The sequence below is a fragment of the Ambystoma mexicanum genome, chromosome 4q (genome assembly GCF_040938575.1).
Source record: "Ambystoma mexicanum isolate Mex_15411 chromosome 4q, UKY_AmexF1_1, whole genome shotgun sequence".
In the NCBI taxonomy this organism is placed as follows: domain Eukaryota; kingdom Metazoa; phylum Chordata; class Amphibia; order Caudata; family Ambystomatidae; genus Ambystoma; species Ambystoma mexicanum.
Window position 1 is genome coordinate 489,140,776 of NC_090928.1, and position 15,958 is coordinate 489,156,733.

The following is a 15,958-nucleotide window of genomic DNA, read 5'->3' on the forward strand; positions in this document are numbered from 1 at the left end:
AAAACACACCTGAACAGAACACAGTTCATATAAAAATGAAGCAACTGTAATCAATGAGCTAATGGCAAAATTACTGCAGTGATAAGAGTGATTGAGGCGATGGTCACAGAGGCAGCGGGATAAACCTAATAAGAGCCCGCCGGAGGCGGGCAGCATGCCATTACCATAACACTGAGGTGATATCAGATTAGCAATAGCAGATGCTAAAGTCTAAAATAAATTACAAAAAAGAAAAATTCACCATCTTCGGTCCTGTGGTTCTGGTTGTGTAAGAGGGAATCTGTTTTACAATGGGGATTACCACGATGTAACCAACACTGAAAGAACCAGCATGCCACCGAAATGAAGGTGAAATGTTCTTTTTTTAAATATAATTTGTTTTAACCTTTAGCATCCAGGTGTGATTTTGTGTGAGTAATAAAGGCAGCATGCAGGTCCGGGGAGTGCAAGTGAAGCATAGGGTGAGTGGCACGGAGTACGGAGGAAGCTCCCAAACTGGGCTTGTTCCAGCGAATACAACCCCTGTTCTAAGCTTCCTGATTGGCCAGGCTGCCAATGAGTGATTGTTTGGCCCATATCTGAACTCGGCAGCTCTGATTGCCGGAATACTGGGAGAAAGAATTAGCGGTTGTAGGATCGGTGCATTCTGCCACTCACTTGTTAAGAAAATATCAACTTACTTCAATGGTGTTTACTAATTTACTTTGTACAGAACATTTGGGTACTGCATTTGAATATTACATTAAGTAAATTGACATGTTTCGTAGTCAGAGCATTACAGGTCAGCACCTTTCTCTTTGTGCACTACCCTTTAACCCATTAGGGAAAAAGATAAACACAATGCAAATGTTAAAGGAATGCAATTATGCAGTTCTTTGTTTAATAACACTGTTTTATTTTTTTAACTTTAGCTGAAAGGTGCTTAGGGACCTCCATTTGTGGAAACATCAGATCTGGGTAATTTACAATTCAGCTGCTTTGAAACCAAAGATTCTCCTTTGTAGAATGTCAGTAACACCAGCTCTCTGGTCCTATGGAAGTAAAGGTAAAGTGTCATGAATTTAACCTGGGTCCACAACCTGAGCAACCAAATATTGTCCTTTCCTTGTTCAAAGGGATACCATATCAGAAGCAGCATGTGCAACTGTCTCTTGTCTACAAGTTGTGATTTGTAAACAACTCCACCAAAAATCAATGTGAATCTTACTGCCTTTGGAAATAAGTACTAATTTTTTGACACTCAAGACTTTAGGGTTGTTTGTTTAAATCGTACTGGAGCTACATTTCCTTGCTAAGAGGCTCTGGGCCTGATTTACAAAGCTTTTTTCAATGGTGTTTTCCTTTGAAAACTGCTTCGTAACTCAGGCCCTCTATCTCCTGCAGTGCTGGATAAAACCCTGTGAAGGCACCTAAGCATTATCTCCTAATATGTTTTTAATTTTCTGAACCACTTTCGTAGCTCTTCTTTTCGGGCGTTGGCATTATGGGTGTACAATAGAGCGACGACAACACATTTCTACGCTTTGTTTTAAGAAAATGAAAGAATTCCTATGTCTCAGCCAAAATTGAGTAAAAGTGCCTGAACAAGATAGATTTGTTATGTTACGGTAGAAGGTAGACAGTGAAGTTAATCAAACTTCATTATAACTCAGAAAAGCTAACTTAGTAACGCAGACGCCGGGTACTGTTTATATACTCGTCAGACATCTCGAAGGTTCTACTCGCTTATATTCTACTAGGGTTGGAGTCGGCGGGAACTTGTGACACACTAATTGACAGCTTCATTTCTGGAGGTTTCTCATGCAAAATAACACATCCTCTGTCGGGATAACATTGAACTAAGTAGTGTGCATGTCAGCCGCTAGATGGAGATGACCCTCAATACTGTACATTACACATGTGTAGTTTGCAACAGATTTCTTTACAAATTGACAGCTGCCAGAAGGTGAGCTTTTAAGAGTCAAACTGTTATGTGAATCTGATGTCTCTGGCTTATGTACTTTAATTTTTCTAATAGGGTACATTACGTTAATACAGTATTTTCGCTATAGTCTATACAGTCTTTAATGTAAAGTTTGGATTTGTGTTGTTGAGTTTATCATTTTTTTCTAACTTTTGGAAACAATTTGAGAAAGCTTAATTGTAATTTTCTTTCAAGATCAAATCAATATTATTCTGAACAGTTGTCGCAACGCCCTTAAAAGGATGGCGGCCCGTAGGTCGTTGCCTACTTTGCCTATTTGGTTATCGAGCACTGACCTCCTGGCTCTTGGCCCTTTGAAAAGAAGAAACTCACACTTTCTTCTGTTTGCATGACACTCAAGGTTGCTACATTGCTTGTGTTTCTTTTAGACGGCGACCGTTTTGAGCTGTCTGAATAAATACATCTGGATCTATATTTCCTAGCTAGAATGCTCCACCTCCTGTCCCTTTAAAAACAATGATCTCACTCTGAAGCTGTGCTTGATGTTAATTTCTTGACACACAGGTCATACTGTCATGTTTCTTTCAGATGATATCTGTGCGATTTTTCCTTAGACCAGTCTGAGTAAATCTAACTGAAAGTCCAGATCCTAAATAATACACCCTGTCCCTCTGCTCTTTAAACAAGAAACTTTTGCTAAATGTCACTAACTACTTATTGCTTAATACTAAGTGGTGCTGCATCATGTGATGTTTCTTTTAGTCTGTGGCTGCTGGATTTTTTCTTTGAGATTTCTGAGTAAACCTCACTGCTGCAACTGCACATATCAGCAAGAACGCTCTAAATCCAGGAACTTTACAAACACGAAACTCGGCCTGCAGTGGCACTACATTGGCATGACAATAGTGCACATGGCATGCTTGAACCACACAAAGCATGTTGCTGTTGACTAGATGACAGACAGCATGAGATGTGGGAGATGATATTATGAGCAATTTAGCTGTCCGCATGCTCTATGCCATGAAGCAGTCAATACAATGATTGGGATCATCCCTCACAACTTTGACAAAACAAAACACCTGTATTGAATCTAAAACAGAAACAAATTGAATGAATTCAGTTGTTGCTGGAAAAGCAAAATGTCAACTATACATTTTAAAAAGAAATAGGTTAGTTTCTGAGCCCGTTAAAACACAAGAGTCTTTAAACTTATATATTTAAGGAAGACTTTAAAGTCCATAAAGATCTTAAAATGAAGTAGTGAATATTGAAGAAAATAGCCATGTACTACAAAACTACAAAACTAAGATGCATACGATATAGTTGAAACATCATTGCATCTGATAGGCTTGCACATACTTCGACCTAATATGTTCAATAACATTGCAAAAAATCTTCAAACATCACAAAATGATGCCTCTGTTCAGACAGACACAGCTGATCAATGAACTGAAAATGGGGAAGAGGTTCAACCTATTACTGTCTCACCACAAATTACAGCTATGACTAATACTGATACCGTACAAAGACATAAGCTGAATCACACGAAAAGTTGAATGTAGCAAACCCAAACGTGTTGAGAGATTTGGATGTACAAATGAACGGTCCTTCTCACATATTAGATAGTGTACCTCATGTGGAGGAGGACGTGTGCGACAATAGCTTGCTAGCTACCTTAGAGCTACTGCTAATGCAATGTACCAGTTTGGATGATCCTGCACATAGGTATAATAGTATCAGACTTGCCTCCTACTATATGAGTTAGGATGAGGTAAAGCCTGACCCAACACTATGCTAGAAGGAGGGGAGCTCATATCTCAAATGACCCAGCTGAAAGCATTAAACCCCATGCTTATGTTATGAATCCAAGTATATGAAAGTATATCAAAGGAGCCCATTAAACCTTCAGAACATCTGGAAACCATTATATCCCTTTTAACATGAGAACACGACAGTAATCAATCATTTAACATAGACATTCACAGTCATAAGGAAAACCTTTTGGACATTTTCTGTAAGACAATAGCTGAAGATTATCCTACATTTTGAGACATTGTGGCTGGTGCAAATGCATGCACAGTAATTCTCAATGGTCCCGGGCCTCCAGATTGCTCCAACAGTGCAGATGAAGTCTCACCAAAGTGAATACCATTTCTTACATAGACATTATTATGAACCTGAGTGTAAACAGTGTTACTGTAATTGAGGTGGCCAGTGATACATAATTGTAATGAATGCTGTAAATGGATCTGATTCTCACCAAGCTAAAGAATTTACCCCAAAGTGAACAACTAATCAAACATTTGCATAAAGAAAAAAGCAAATCTAAAAAAAGAGAAAACCTGAGATAGCATTAGTAATAACAAAATAGACTCTCTATGCGGTGGTCAAGAAAGATAGAATCAAGGGTAAGAATGGACTAGGAAGAAAGAAAAATAGGAAACACTCAAATGAAATCAAATCAAGAGATCTAAGGAAGGTTAATGTGTAGACCCAAAAATAATTATGACTAATAAAGCTGAGACAGAACCTAACATGGTTGCAAATGAAAGTGTTCACTTTGTCGAACGGGAAATTATATTGTGCCTCCTATACTGTATGAATATATGTATATTGGCCTACGCCAAGTTGCTTGAAAGCCACTTGCGAGGAAATCCGCGTTGCAAGGTCTTCACCTTAGATCTGTGTAAGCGCCATTTTAGATCTATCCGCCATTTTAGATTCTCCCTCTAAAGTCACCCTGTGTTTTAAGATGGTGGACAAAGTCATTTCAAATACAACATGGCCGTCTTGACATCTGTGTATAAACTAATGTATAACTTGCCTGTAGGCTACATGTTGGGGTCATGAACTGAGACCTTGTCCTTCGTTGACCTGTGTGTAGAGGATTACTTGAACCAACAAAGCTAATCCATGAGCATATGTAAAACACAATGTATTCAAATACTGAAACGTGAACGCTTGCTTGACTACATTGTATACAACTGTTTAGAAGGCTTAACATGAAATCCTAAAACATACTGTTGCCAGTAAGGCTTGTTAGTGAATACATTGAAGGTAAACCCTAAGTGCACAGATGTGTGAACTCGGCACAAACCCTAGATCCGTAATGCATTAACTAATATTAACTGGGAAATGGGTTGAACATCATGTTTTCGAAGGAATATAAAGTGCGACTATTCTAATGTACATTCGCACTCACTGAGCATACCAAACCACGCTGGAGTACGCTGTGTTGTACTGAGGGCCGATAGCTATCTGTTGCTTTTCCCTTTGAAACTGTTCAGTATAAAATAAAGATCTTTGTATGTTCCTTTGTAACCCGTGTTCGGTGTATTTCCTTTTGGGGTACTCAGCCTTGATATCTTCTTTTTGTTTTCACAACCTCACAAATTTAAATAATACTGGATTAACAATTAACATAAAAATGGACACTATCAAAGTGATGTCTATTATTCTGAATCAGCCCTTTTCAGCAAAAGTTGGAGATGGACCACACACAACATAAATCACAGTGATTATCCAACTTGAGATAATAGAATGATTATTTACATATGTTCAAAGACAAATTAGAGGCACTTAATCCCAGACATATTAACATTACCACATAGCTGTGTGTTATTAATATTGATAACCTTGATTGGGTTGAAATTATATAATATGTTATGTTGACTTGTAGCGCACACCATCACCACCACTGGGGTGGTCTCGAGTCAGGCACGTGGCACTGCAACTAAGAGGACGGGTGTGTTAGTGAGGGATGAATGATAGGATAGGTCCAGAACCACCAGGAAAAACTGAATCTGTGTGTATTGGCTTTCAGATGGGTTGGTTGTGTGCATGGCTTGTTGAATGCGTAAGGATGAGACCCAATGCCTAGACTGCTTCTTGTATGCAAGTGTTTGACATGCTGGGTGTATATTTGTGTGTTTTATGTGCAGATTGGCTGGTAGTTAAGGTTTTGCTCACAGGCTTGTTGTCTCCGAAGGATATGTTCAGTGCCTGGTATTGTTTGCTTTATATGGGTGTTACTTATGTTGGTGGGTGTGTGTGTATGTGTAGTATGGCTAGCCCATAGTACTTGGACGATGTGTTGGAGGGGAGCAGGAACAAGGTGGTTAGTACACTGGGTACTCTCAAAGTTCTTCTAAGTGGCTAATCTTCACAATTCTATCTAATGCTGTGCCATGAAAGCTCATCTTTTTGCAGAGGCCTAGTTGGCCTTACAGGTTACAAAACATGGGCCTTAATCAAGAGCTCAAATACAACATTACCACATGAACTAAACACACCTTGAAAAAGACCTCTGTTGGGTTGAACAACGTGTCGGCATCATTTGTACATTATACATCACTATCCTACTTCTTAATCGATCTTGATTGATGCTTTTGATGAGGTGTTTTTATCTGTATTTGCACTTTTATGAGCTTGTTCCCGAAATCAAGTATCTTTTGATTTGATTTGATAACAAAGGCAGAGATTTGCAACCAAATATGACACATGACATTATTCATTAAAAATGATTCTCAATTTCCGAGAATGACATTTTAAGGAGACACGCATTATTCACAGAAAACTGTTGCATGTAATTTAGGCACAGGCAATCTTAAAGTGGCACCCAGTCAGATAGAACAAACTATTCATGATATCCTGAACTAAAACAAAAGGTGATGGCTGGAAGGTTTCAAATTAATCATAACCTCTGGCACAGCTTTAGGCAACCCTTCACGCCATCAGTCTTTAGCCTACCAACCCATTACAGAAAGGGGAAAGACCATATTCAAATCAGGCTTGGTCCAATCCCAAAAGGGGCAGTCCAGCCCAAACTGCTAAGTCGCATCCCTTCTGCACAAGACCACAAGTATCCCCAGAAATGCTTCAGCCTCTTTGGGCATCATCAGTGACGAGTACCTTGGGTTTCCAGGCTCGGGACCCACATCTGGGCATACCCGTCCCGATCGGGGTGACTAAAGCAAAGCAAAAGGTGATCGCTGGAAGGTTTCAAATTAATCATAACCTCTGGCACAGCTCTGGGCAACCCTTCACGCCATCAGTCTTTAGCCTACCAACCCATTACAGAAAGGGGAAAGACCATATTCAAATCAGGCTTGGTCCAATCCCAAAAGGGGCAGTCCAGCCCAAACTGCTAAGTCTCAACCCTTCTGCACAAGACCACAAGTATCCCCAGAAATGCTTCAGCCTCTTTGGGCATCATCAGTGACGAGTACCTTGGGTTTCCAGGCTCGGGACCCACATCTGGGCATACCCGTCCCGATTGGGGTGACTAAAGCAAAGCAAAAGGTGATCGCTGGAAGGTTTCAAATTAATCATGCCCTCTGCGCAGCTCTGGGCAGCCCTCCAAACTAAACCACCATGATATCCTATAAACATCTTGAAAACAAAGATTTAAAATCACAGAATTTGAAAGCAGGGTGTTGTATCTCATGTACCTCACAGAATGAAAAAATATTTTTAAAATGATACAGTATTTTCATTTAGTCCAATAAAATGAATATCATGTCAAATGTATTGGATTTTTGTGTGTTTTTAAAACTGCACTAACATGGCGTTAAACTTTTCTTTCGACAGTGCTAAATAGTATTTTTGCTAAATCTGTTTCAGACCTGTTAAAAACCATATCAACCACGTTTCTAAGAATGCTACAATGGGAAAGTTCAACAATTAAAAAACATGTAGTGCAGACAAGAGTACAACGGTGCCCCTCCATACCAGACAGTTTAAGGTATTCCTAATTTTTCATATGCAATCTCGGTGTGCTGATTTTATGAAAGCTTTCAGGCAGAAATCAACTTAAGTTGCAATTGAGAGAAACTGTTTGGCTGACACTAACTTATGTTCAATTCTGATGCCAGTCTGCACGTGAAAAGAATGTGAGGACTGGCGGGCCCAAACAAGGGCCCAAACACCAAGAATTTCCCTTTGTATGTGTTTAGGGCAAAGGGTTCACTTCAGCACAGCCACCGTCACCCATACCATTGCAGCACAGTGATGGGTGTCAAGGGGCAAAAACCTCCTTCATACAAAGCTCTTGGCATCTTTTCCCCTGCCTTCGGCATCTAATAAATGTGCATATCATCTAATAAGTGCCCATATCAAGTGACCAGGTTCTTGGGATGAACTTAGCTGAGCACCCCCAGTCTGAGGCGCAAGCTTGCAGAATGTGGGGTGAAAGGACGTTAGTCAGTACTGTTTCTAGAGGCAAGTGGGCAGTTCAGTAATTAGCATTGCAATCATCTCAACTGGATGACAACTCGTCCAGAGCGTTTGAAATGGGCACACACTTGCCTGTGGACAATGCAGAAACTAGATTTGCGATGTGCTTCCGGGGTCAAAACCAGGATGGCACTCAGGATCGGTATGCACAAACATGATGAACTGGATCTGTTGGAAACGCTCGCCGCAATTATGGGTATTAAGTAAACACATTGGCCCTCATTACGACCCTGGCGGAAATTGACTGACCGGACCGCAACAGCGTAAATAGCGTTTCCGCCATTGCACGAAGGAGCAAAGTGCGGCCAATCACGACCCATCGGGCACGAGCATTACGCCATGGCGGAATCCGAAAGGCTGCGATGGCGGAAATGACCCCAAAACGGCCCTTACCGCCGCCGTACGCTGCACCAGGTGCAATACCGCCACCCATCTTAGCGGTCACCGTAATGAGCGGTCACCGTAACGAGCGTGCACCGCAAATTACGGCCACCGTAAATATACGGAAACGGAAGTAAAAGCATGTGGCCGGAACGGGAAACAGCACGCCGCACAACTATAAAATCCGAATCCCAACACAACCATAAAAAATCCGACCCTGACACACATCCCAACCCGTTAGCAACCCCAGTTAAAAAAATAAATATGGGAAAGGTAGCCAAGAAAGCGTGTGACCGCAAGCGGCAGGTACACTTCTCCCGAGAGGAACTGACCGTGCTCACCGAGACCCTACAGGAAAATTCCGCCGTCGTCTTCTCCAGTCAAATGACCAGGACGGCCCTTGCCAACAAGAAGGCCATATGGGTCCTGGTGGCACAGCGCGTAAGTGCGGTGGGGACAACACCCCGCACGCCACAGCAATGTCGCAAGCGGTGGGACGACCTGCGGATCCGCGTACGCAGCATACTTTCTGCGAACAGGAACATCGCCACAGCTACCGGGGGGGGTTCAGAGTCGCCCATCAAGTTGACCCCCTGGGAGGAAATCTGCGCCTCCACCATAGGAATGGAGAGCATAGAGGGAGTCGGAGGGATGGAGAAAGGAGTGCCGACATCCGGAGAATCAGGTAGGTTGGCCAAGAGAAACAATGCGAAATCCACAAACCACGAACATGTGCAGTACCATGTGACCCCATAGTGCAATACATACTTAGCCCTGACAGCGCCCTCTAAAAGTCAGAATGAACAAACAAATCAATCAAGAAGCCATAAACAACCCCTACATGTGCAGCATGCACCCCCTAACTGCAGGCAGCCAAATGAATGCATCCTCAATCCACACGAAAATGAGACCACCTCCAAGGCCCAGTCCCAAATCAGCCTCATGTACCACCCCAATGCATTTGATACGTTGCCATTCCAAATCCGACAGACCCATAACTAACGCTCGCCCCTCTTTACTCCACCACAGGGTCCGATACCAACGACGAGCTGCAGGACACCCCTACCAGCACGCCTGCAAAGAGGGCCAGGACCAACGTCCCAAGAGCCTCCACCTCAGGTGCAAGGATCAAGACACGGCAGCAGCAGGAATCAAGTGGCAGCACACTGGAGGGGACTGCAACAGGCACCCCAGCAGCCAGCAAGTCCACAACCCCAGCACCACAGGTCCCCCCAAAGAACGTATCTGATGGCACCGCCTCTGGTGGTAGCAGCACCATAGGTGACACAGCTGTCATGCCAGCATGCTCCGACACGGAAAACAGTGCTGGCGACGTAGGTACCATCCATGACCTTTCCCAATCCCCCTGCATGTTCCATCCCCTACACCATGACGAAACCACGCAGGGGCACCCTGAAGACGACGACTGGCCAACCCCCACAAGTCCTGTGCCAAGGCAACATGTGTTGAGCAGCCCCCCTGTCACACCACCGCAAATGTCCATGGCCCAGCAGAGGCAACAGTCCCTCGACCTGCTGATCGAGCAACAGCAGGAAGCGTCCACGCTACTCAAGGACCATGCAAATGAATGCGGGGGTTCCAGGGCAGCCATGGAAACATCCACCGAGACACTCAGGGCACAAATAGAGAAAAGTAGTGAGAGCCTCAGGGGAGAAATGGAGAGAAGCACCGAGAGCCTGAGAGCACAAATGGAGAAAAGCACCGAGAGCCTGAGGGGGGAACTGCATGCGACGTCCAAAGACGTCTGTGCTGAACTTGCTGCTGTGCGCCGTGTGCTCTCGGAGCTCTCACAAACCCTCAGAGACATGCATGGACGCGAGCAGGCAGAGACCTCATCCGTGGCAAGTTCCGTCCAGGGCAGCCCCCAACGCAGATCTGGCAGGAACCTGCGCTCCACGGGCAGGGGTGCCCCTGATACCCGTAGAGGGGGCTTGCAATAGCGTCTACCCACGGACAGCATGCATATTTGGACACTGGTGTTGGGGGGGGAGGTAGTAGGGTGGAGGGGGTGTGTTGGGCTTCACTGGGTGGCGGGTCCATAGGGTGTATAAATCAAATCACATTAACAATACAGCACCTCATTATCATCCAATGACATGTGTGGACATTGATATTTGCGTACGAGGCCTTCATAGGCGTACAGTCCACAATGTGCCTGTACTACACACACACAGTGCCACAGGTCCCCTTTCCGTGTAATAGGCACCATGCGTGGTTGCTAGAAGCATGCATCTATGATGCTCTGTCGGATTGCACGTGCATCCTGTGCCTCATGGACTCCTTGAGGTGCCTCCACATCCCCACCCTCATCATCATCATCATCTTCAGGTGCATGCAGTACAGCGTCAGGGGGCATGGGCACATTCCTACGTATGCACATGTTGTGCAGCATGACACATGCCATGACCATCTTAGAAACCTTCTCATGGCTGTATATGAGTGCCCCGCCAGACCTGCTGAGGCTGCGGAAACGAGCCTTCAGTAGGCCGAATGCCTGTTCAATGACCACACGGGTACGTGAGTGGGCATGGTTGTAGTCCTCCTCATGCTCGTTCTGTGGGTTCCGGATTGGTGTAAGGAGCCATCTCTTCAGTGGATACCCGGCATCACCTGTATGAGACGAATAAAGGGTGTCAGTGGAATGATAGTGCTAAGTAGCCCCCCCCCCCCTGCAAGGTCATTGACGCATCAAATGGGCCACGATGTCATGCATGAAATGAGACTCACCGAGTAGCCAGGATCTGTGCCCTGCGTGTCGCTCCATGTAGCGTGGTATTCTTGTGTTCCTCAGGACCATAGAATCATGGGTAGATCCTGGAAATCTGGCACAACAATGCGTAAATATCTTGTTGGAGTCACACACCATTTGCACATTGATTGAATGAAATTGTTTCCGGTTGCGGTACTGGACCTCCATGGCATGTGGGACAACCAATTCAACATGGGTGCAGTCGATGGCACCAATGCAACCCGGGATGCCGCCAAGTGCATGGAATCCCACTTTAGCGTTGGTAATCTCCTGGTACGTGCGTGGTAGTGTGATGTGGTCGTCGGCGTGCTTCAGGAGGGCATCGTGCACTTGGAAGAGTGTCCGTGAGAACAGTGGCTGTGAAATGCCATGCAACTGTCCCACTGTGTGCTGGTAGGTGCCTGTGGCCAGGAAGTGGAGTGCAGACACCACCTTCAGTAGGGGTGGGATGGCGGTTGGGCTATCTATCATGCTCACGAGGTCAGCATGTGTCATGTCCACAATGGCGATTATGGTGTCCCGGTCCAAACGGTAGAGGGTGTGGATCTGCTCAGCAGTGAGGTTGAACGGATCGGCTCGGAGGCGTGGGATTGCGGGCCGCCTGCGTGGTGGTGGTGGCAGTGCTTGTGGGCCTTGCTGACCCTGCCTTGCCCTCCTCCTCCTCCTCCTCCTCCGTCTCCCCTGTGCGCCCGGTTGTTGTACCTGTTGTTGTTCGTCGTCTTCTTGTAGTTGTAGCACTTGCAGTGCTATCTGGTACCCCAGGCCCAACATCGCTAGTCCTGCCGGTAGCATTTTGGAGTGGGAGTGGTTGTGGGAGGGGTTTGGGTCTGCAATATATGTGCTGTCGGCCTGTATGGCCTCCACCTGTGCTGATTGAATGAATCTGTGGCAGATGCAATCCCTTCTGGTCGAGCACGGCCCGCACGTAAGGCTGCATTTGGCCGCATGGCATCTTGGGATTGGAATCATGTATCAAATCCCGATGGCAGTGTGATGTACTTTGACTGATTTTCATGCTATGCTCCCATTGTTACACATGCTATGATTGCAGCCGCTTACATACCTGTGAAGAGTCAGTGGTATGTAGGGCTCGATCGATGGCCGACCCTCATGCAGCACAGTAACGTACTTCACCGACGGGCGTGGCGTCCCATTTGTGATTGCAGCCAGTTAGCATCATGACACACAGCCGCACTACATTGATGTAATTGTGAATGCAAGCGTTCACAGAAGCCTTTTCGACGTAATGTTGCAAGTGAGGAATTCGAAGGCCAGCATTTTTGGTTTTGAAGTAGCGGCGAGGATACGCCCACAGGTCTGGCTGGAAATGTAACGTTCTATTGTAGAATGTCCTTGGGACATGGCCCATAACGAGCAGGCAATGAATGATATGAATTTATTGGGATGCGCAATAGCGTAGTGGACGATGAGGCAGGACGTTCCCAAATCCATCTTGCTTCACAACACTACAGATCCGGCCAGGGGCACAGTGGTTTTTGCGGACTGCATTACGCACAGACGCGATGGAAGTTTCACATATTATGTGAGTGAATATTCATGCGTTTTCATTGCGGGATGAGGGAATGATGTGTGGATGCATGGACTGATGAATCCGTTTAGGGTCTGCCATGTACATGGGTTTCTTGGTTCACTCCCCTTCCCCTGCGTTATGTGATGCAAGGCTGCCATAGTGGGACATACGTCTCTCTGCCCTTGTCGGATCCTCCCTGTCTCGACGCGCCTTCATACACTTGTGTCTAGGCACGTTACTAATCCCATGTCATGGGTTCTATCTTGACGGACGCATGCACAGTAACCGACGTTGCCAATGGTGTATTTAGCTCGATTGGTTTCGTTGTGATTCGATACTGGATTAGGGGTGTGTATATTCCTTTGGAGTGGGCTAGCATGCATATGGGTGTGGATTTGGTGTGTTGAATGAAGATTGTAATGCATCATGAGTCCCGTAATGCAATCGGTTGATTTGTGTTTCTTTTGGGTGACAGGTATCTCCTGCCCTATTGCAGATGCCATCTCTACGCCACTCCTCCAGATGGTTTTTACTCTCGACTCCTGCAGCTTCGGGTGAATCAGTGGAGCACCATTTCGATCATATGGGACGATCGCCAATGGGCCACATGCCCTTACGCTGTACTGGTGGCTAGGTGCAACATTTCGGCCTTTCAGCTCGACTAGTGCCTGCCTCATGGGACGGACCTGCAGTTCTTGCCGCTTCCATGTTGCCTTTTGGAACGTTGATGTAAGCCCTGTGTGCCATGATGGTACAGGGCGTCACACAAGTGGAAGCCGGTCAATTATTGCAGATGCAGCCCTCGGTGATGATGGTTGTTTTGGTGGGATTTTGCAAATTGATGTGGGGCCTTTGTCATTTGGATGTGCATTTAAATTGTATTCCGATATTTGTCGTGTTGCGTTGTTCTTTGCAGGTGATGTGGCGATTTTCGCTTTGTGGCGGTATGTATTGCGTGATGATCTGCTTTGTGTTCCGCCTTCTGAGTTGAGTTGTGTGGTACAGTACTGGCCGCGTTTGCCTACGTAGCACAGTATGGTCACGGATAGAGGCTGCCATTGTGTCTGTTTACATGATGTGCTGTTCAGGGGCGGGGGATTGGCTTTTGGCCGACTGGTGCCTGTCAGCCAGGTCGATTGGTGGAATGATGGGTTGTTCAGAATGTGGCTGGTCACAGGTGACTGTGTTTGCGTGCGTTTGTTGGAGGGGGACTGGGGTCATGTCCATTGGAATAGCTTCTGTATTGATGCCATCTGTGCCCTGCAGCTCCCATCGGCCCCTCTTGGGATGGGCCTGGCTGCTCAGTCACTCTGCCGACTTGTGTGGTACATGCTTCTGCTGATGGTTGGTTTGTTTACTGGCATGAGTACAGGGCTGGTGCAATCCCCCTCAGGATGCTGTTGTGGATGTTGCCTTGCGCTGGTGGCAAGCGATGGGGGACTACTGTTGTTTTGTGTCATGTGTTCTTGATTTTCATTTTGATGTGTTGTACCTTCACATGCCTGTGCTGCGTCAGTACGGCTATGGTGACATGCCGTACATGGATGCCCACTCACGGGGCGCTTTGAGCCCCTGCATGCTTTTCTACGTTGGCATGCATGGGTGAATAGTGGATTTCACTGGTTGCATAGTGTGAGTACATTGCGCCTGCCAGGAGTTGTGCAATGAGGCCAGGGAGTGGAGTACAGGCACTCAGTGGGCCATTTACGGTTGGTTCGCGTTGCCGTATTTCTCGCCATGGCGGAATGGTACTTTACGACGTGCTTGATGGCGTTCAGTACATGTCCGCTAGGGTCAGAATTCGCGTACCGTTGCGCCATGGCGGTGATTCCGGTTTTGCAAGGCGCGCGTGCGCGTACTTGGTGCAGTTAGCGTTGCCGTTCACTGCGGTGTCGCTAATGGCATCGTACTTTACGGTGACGGGTCATGATCGCAACGAGCGGTGTTCGATGGCGGTATTGCATTTCCGCCATCATTTTTCCATTTCCGCAAGGGTCGTAATGAGGCCCCTTGAGTCAATTCATATATATAGGTTTTGAGGGAACATAAATGAACGCGTTATTTTTTTTCAGTAAATATTGGGATTTCACCTCAATTAATGAAAGAGCACAACAATGCTGCAGCGAAACTGTTGTTTGGGGAATCAGAGGACCGACTCGTTCAGAAAAAGCTTACTGGAAATAAATGAGTTTATGTAACAGGGATGCAAGCTATAATATGTTATGACAACAATTTACTGTAGTAATGGCCAGTGTATATGTTCTAGGCCTACAATATTAAAACCAAATAAGTGTGACAAACATCTAAACTTAACTTTTTTCTGATTTTCTGTTGAAAGTAATACAAGACAATAATTCGCGGGAAAGACAACTCTTCTCAAGTGTAATTCCATCCCAAGTATGTGGCGTACCATTTTACGGATAATCAGAACCCGTTCTGTTGCAAATCACATTTGTAAACTGAATAAATAAAGTCCTAAAAGGTTGTGCAATCCGTACAAATTAACTGTGAAATCTACTCATCCAATGCCTGATCAATCTTTGCAAATTGGGTTTATCTGGTGTTTGCAAGTCTACCACTCGTTCAATCGCTCTGATTGGGCTGCAAACAGAGGTGAGCTAGCACGTGACCCATTTAGTAATGCCTCTTTCCATGAAATGAAATTGATATCTGCCTCTTGGAGGAGGACTGAGGGCACTTCACTTTGTATCAACAAGCATGAAACTACAATATATTGATAACTGGTATTTACTATTGTAGTGGATCAGACCACAATCAGAAAGTTACAGATAATATGCACAAATAAAATGTTCCAATTCACTCTCATCCTATGACCTAGACTTCATTGTTTTCAGTAATCTGTGAGTTCCTTTTGGATTTTGCTCATATTGTAGGTTTTGAGTGCACACAATCAAGGGCATCTTATTTATGCCAGACAGAGCCACATGTCCATGCAATTGACAAAAGAGCAAAACAATGCAAACAAAAAGCTGTTGTTTGAGAAATCATTCAAACACGCAGAATTTAAATATATGAGTTCACACAGCAGGGATTGAAAATATGGTTTGTTACGACATCCATTTTTTATAGGAAAATCATGACCAATGTATAACATCAA

General features: G+C 45.2%; 1 long non-coding RNA gene across 1 annotated transcript in view; it reads right to left on the reverse strand.

The window, feature by feature from the left end:
- Positions 1-15,958, reverse strand: part of LOC138467795 (uncharacterized) — a 147,540-nt gene that overhangs the window by 21,069 nt on the left and 110,513 nt on the right. The window lies entirely within an intron of this gene.